Genomic DNA, 6,000 nt, shown 5'->3' on the forward strand with positions numbered 1-6,000 from the left:
TTTATTAATATTCATTGTCTTACAACTAAACAATACATAATGCTAGACATCTCTACATGTTATAAATATTCATTATCTTACAACTAAACAATACATAATACTAGACATCTCTACATGTTATAAATATTCATTATCTTACAACTAAACAATACATAATGCTAGACATCTCTACATAATGCTGTTATAAATATTCATTATCTTACAACTAAACAATACATAATGCTAGACATCTCTACCTGTTATAAATATTCATTATCTTACAACTAAACAATACATAATACTAGACATCTCTACATGTTATAAATATTCATTATCTTACAACTAAACAATACATAATGCTAGACATCTCTACATGTTATAAATATTCATTATCTTACAACTAAACAATACATAATGCTAGACATCTCTACCTGTTATAAATATTCATTATCTTACAACTAAACAATACATAATGCTAGACATCTCTACATGTTATAAATATTCATTATCTTACAACTAAACAATACATAATGCTAGACATCTCTACATGTTATAAATATTCATTATCTTACAACTAAACAATACATAATGCTAGACATCTCTACATGTTATAAATATTCATTATCTTACAACTAAACAATACATAATCCTAGACATCTCTACCTGTTATAAATATTCATTATCTTACAACTAAACAATACATAATACTAGACATCTCGACCTGTTATAAATATTCATTATCTTACAACTAAACAATACATAATGCTAGACATCTCGACCTGTTATAAATATTCATTATCTTACAACTAAACAATACATAATACTAGACATCTCGACCTGTTATAAATATTCATTACCTTACAACTAAACAATACATAATACTAGACATCTCGACCTGTTATAAATATTCATTATCAGTAGTAAACCATCAAATATGAAATAGGTTCCTTTCTGTTTGTTGTTGTTTTGTTTTTGTTTTTTCAAAACTCAGTAACCAATTCTAGAATGATTCAACTCTGGAGCTCAGATAGTGTAACCATTCATCATGCACGTTTTCCTTTTTATTATCTTAACTTTTTTAATGAAAATTCAAGCTATATAGTAAAACAAGGAAAGAAAGTAATGCAGTAAATAACATTTTAAATGTTAGATTTCTTGAAGATCATATACGACTGTGTAATGTTGAAACAATACTTCGTAAGATAACAAAACAAAAATACAGTTCATCGCTTAATGAGAAGTTCCATTAGCATTCTGTTGCTATACAGTATATTAGTGACGTACCAATACCCCAAGAACCAAGTCTACCATACTTAGTATTGAAGAGTGCTTGTATCTGGAGTAGCTACACAGTATATTAGTGACGTACCAATACCCCAAGAACCAAGTCTACCATACTTAGTATTGAAGAGTGCCTGTATCTGGAGTAGCTCCACAGTATATTAGTGACGTATCAATACCCCAAGAACCAAGTCTACCATACTTAGTATTGAAGAGTGCTTGTATCTGGAGTAGCTACACAGTATATTAGTGACGTACCAATGCCCCGAGAACCAAGTCTACCATACTTAGTATTGAAGAGTGCCTGTATCTGGAGTAGCTCCACAGTATATTAGTGACGTACCAATACCCCAAGAACCAAGTCTACCATACCTAATACTGAAGAGTGCTTGTGTCTGGAGTAGCTACACAGTATATTAGTGACGTACCAATGCCTCGAGAACCAAGTCTACCATACTTAGTATTGAAGAGTGCCTGTATCTGGAGTAGCTCCACAGTATATTAGTGACGTACCAATACCCCAAGAACCAAGTCTACCATACTTAGTATTGAAGAGTGCCTGTATCTGGAGTAGCTACACAGTATATTAGTGACGTACCAATACCCCAAGAACCAAGCCTACCATACTTAGTATTGAAGAGTGCTTGTATCTGGAGTAGCTACACAGTGTATTAGTGACGTACCAATGCCCCAAGAACCAAGTCTACCGTACTTAGTACTGAAGAGTGCCTGTATCTGGAGTAGCTACACAGTATATTTTTGACGTACCATAGCCTTGAGAACCAAGTCTACCATACCTCGTATTGAAGAGTGCTTGTATCTGGAGAAGCTGCACAGTATATTGGTGACGAACCATATCCCCGAGAACCAAGTCTACCATACCTAGTATTGAAGAGTGCTTGTATCTGGAGTAGCTACACAGTGTATTAGTGACGTACCATAGACTCAAGAAACCAGTCTTCATACCTAGTATTGAAAAGTGCTTGTATCTGGAGAAGCGACACGGTATATTATTAACGTATTATGTCTCCAAGAACCCAGTCGTCATACTTAGTATTGAATAACGATTGTATCTGGAGTAGCTAACCAGTATATTGGTGACGTACCATAGCCCCGAGAACCAAGTCTACCATACCTAGTATTAAAGAGTGCTTGTATCTGGAGTAGCTACACAGTATATTGGTGACGTACCATAGCCCCGAGAACCAAGTCTACCATACCTAGTATTGAAGAGTGCTTGTATCTGGAGTAGCTACACAGTATATTGATGACGTACCCTAGCTCCGATAACCAAGTCTACCATACCTAGTATTGAAGAGTGCTTGTATCTGGAGTAGCTACACAGTATATTGGTGACGTACCATAGACTCAAGAAACCAGTATTCATACCTAGTGTTGAAGAGTGCTTGTATCTGGAGTAGCTATACAGTATATTAGTGACGTACCATTATTTTTAAAATTATGTTAAAACTAACTGAACTTTATATGATACATGAAGGACTCTGAAGTGGTCTAAGACAATAGATACTTTTACGAGTCTAAAATAAAGAAACGACTCTTGAAACAGAGAGAGAAAAAAAGACATTGTTGACAAGGCAGCAAATCTTCGTACCAGAAGAATTATCTGTAACGTGGTCACATGACGTCTTTTCGTAAGCTGAGTCAATATTTCCACGGTAAACCATATACAGGTACGACTTGTGGAGTTTGACTTCTCATATTCTAAGTGCATGTTTTATATCATCGCTTGTTCAATTTGAAACAAGAAATTCTGGTGTCAAAACCCAAAGTCAACTTGATGTAAGACAGCCAATTTTATTATACTTTCTCACGTAACCTATGAGGTTGTTTTCAAACCATTATTGACAGTATGTTGAAATCGTTGTGACTGAAACACAACCTGACGTTCGTCGAGGCCCGTCACAACCAACAACTCTCCGAAACAGTATCAAATAACACTAACAATATAAGGACACTCCTTTCTCTGTACGTTTCATAATCATAACAGCTCATCTAGTAAATACAGACACTAAATAAGTACATGTGTGACACTGGATCAATGTAAAATAACAGTTAGTAAATACAGACACTAAATAAGTACATGTGTGACACTGGATCAATGTAGAATAACAGTTAGTAAATACAGACACTAAATAAGTACATGTGTGACACTGGATTAATGTAGAATAACAGTTAGTAAATACAAACACTAAATAAGTACGTGTGTGACACTGGATCAATGTAGAATAACAGTTGGTAAATACAGACACTAAATAAGTACGTGTGTGACACTGGATCAATGTAAAATAACAGTTGGTAAATACAGACACTAAATAAGTACATGTGTGACACTGGATCAATGTAGAATAACAGTTAGTAAATACAGACACTAAATAAGTACATGTGTGACACTGGATCAATGTAGAATAACAGTTAGTAAATACAGACACTAAATAAGTACATGTGTGACACTGGATCAATGTAGAATAACAGTTAGTAAATACAGACACTAAATAAGTACATGTGTGACACTGGATCAATGTAGAATAACAGTTAGTAAATACAGACACTAAATAAGTACGTGTGTGACACTGGATCAATGTAGAATAACAGTAAATACAGACACTAAATAAGTACGTGTGTGACACTGGATCAATGTAGAATAACAGTTAGTAAATACAAACACTAAATAAGTACATGTGTGACACTGGATCAATGTAGAATAACAGTTATAACAATGTACTTTTTAGATTACAAACGAATTTTCAACTCATATTGAAAACATATTTACAATAGACACGAAATATTCTGTTAAGAATTATTTAAAAATTGGAAGTAACGCTATTCAAATTGCGTTTGTTTGCCGTGTGATAGAGCTCTAGCCAACAGCTCGAGACGAGTGACAGTGGAAGATACCTGTAGTAGTTAGATACAAAATATACTTACCACTCTGTGATAATATTAATGTGACATGAGTTATCTTCTTCCAACTCAAATTCTTTCGAAATATCAATTATTGTTATTGATGTATTTTAGTAATTCAAACTTCATTAATTCTTTAAAGTTCCCAATCAAGGGTTCGATTCTTTGTAGGGAAGAGCGCACATAGTTTAATTCGTTGCCTTATGTTAAATTGAACTTCAAAAAAAACTTTCAAATATTCGTTTTAATAATCAATATAAAATTAAAATAATTACGGAACTTTCAACCATTAACTGTTCTTAGCTGGTTTGTTTTTGAATTTCGCGCAAAGGTACTTTAGGGCTATCTTGGCTAGTCGTCCCTAATTTAGCAGTATAAGACAAGTGGGAAGGCAGCTAGTCATCACCATCCACCGCCAACTCTTGAGCTACTCTTTTACCAACGAGTAGTGGGATTGATCGTCACATTATAACGCTCCATGGCTGAAAAGGCGAGCAGATTTTTTGTGACGGGTATTAGAACCCGCGACCCTCGGATTAGGAGTCGTGTGTCTTAACCATCTGGCCATGCTGGGCCGTTCTTAGCTGAGTTTTAATTATTCAGTGTTCTTATTACAATATTAGAACATTAATTAAACTAATCTACTTAGGTTATATACTAGCCTTTTGTTACTTGCAGTTTACTATCAATATCTTGTTATATCAATTTATACTAGTACTAGTTTCTCTCTTTATATGAATTATCCTTTCGATGGTAAAAATTTTCTTTAATTTATAAGATGTCAAAACATCTATTTAGGTCTTCATGACAAAAACGTATATACCGTTAATTAAAGGAACACAAATGAACCAACTTATTTACATACTTAAAGTTTTTCTAATAAGGTTAAAACAGGAAATACTTATTCTGATCTTAAATTTAAGATATAACAAATTCGTAAATGAAAACTTTTGGTAAGAATACGTCAGCATGATTGAAATGTTGCTGATGTTAAACTGGAACACGAAAATAGATAGCAATATTTTAACATTGTTCGTGTGTTAAAATTAACAGGCTCGAAATAATCTTTAGTTCATTTAACTGAAAAATTTCAAACAATAATTTAGCTGGCTTGTTCTCAATAGAAACTAATCCACCGAAAAGATATTTTTATACGTCTATGTAGAAAGAGAAATTTCGCTAATGGCACGAGACAGAAATAAGTATATTTCACGTGATATCAACTGTTTCTAACTGATTTAAGATTGTATTACAGTCTATGAAAAGTTGAAACAGCCCTAAACTTTCTTGTGTTGGCTGAACATTTACACCAGACAGTGTTAGGAATTCTTAATTCAAAAATAGGATACCAAGATAATATATAAGACGCTATTTGAAAATAGAAGGCGTTAGAAAGCTAAGTTCTAATAAATGTTATGGATTTTTTACTGTTATTTGGTTTATTATTTTTAATCTTTAGAAATTAGAGTTGAACAAAAATTAACTAGGTTTAATAAGACTGGGAACTAATATAGTAGGTGTAAGCTTTTAATTTAGATTTTAGTGGAGTATCGTATAATATAACTTTAGATCAAGTTTAGTACTTGTAATAGTTTTTTAGGCTTAGTAATAATTAAACTTGCAATGAGATTCGAAGACATATTAAACACATTGTTTTATTAAATAAATACAGTCTTAAATCTAGTAAAATACCAAACTTAGGCAACTGGTATTCGATCATAGCATCAAGTATTTATTTTAATTGTACAGACAATACAATGATTAAGCCTAGTTCAGGGGTTAAGTGTTACAAGTTTGTTAGGTGCGATAGGTGCAACG

This window comes from Tachypleus tridentatus, chromosome 12 (assembly GCF_004210375.1).
Source record: "Tachypleus tridentatus isolate NWPU-2018 chromosome 12, ASM421037v1, whole genome shotgun sequence".
Lineage (NCBI taxonomy): Eukaryota > Metazoa > Arthropoda > Merostomata > Xiphosura > Limulidae > Tachypleus > Tachypleus tridentatus.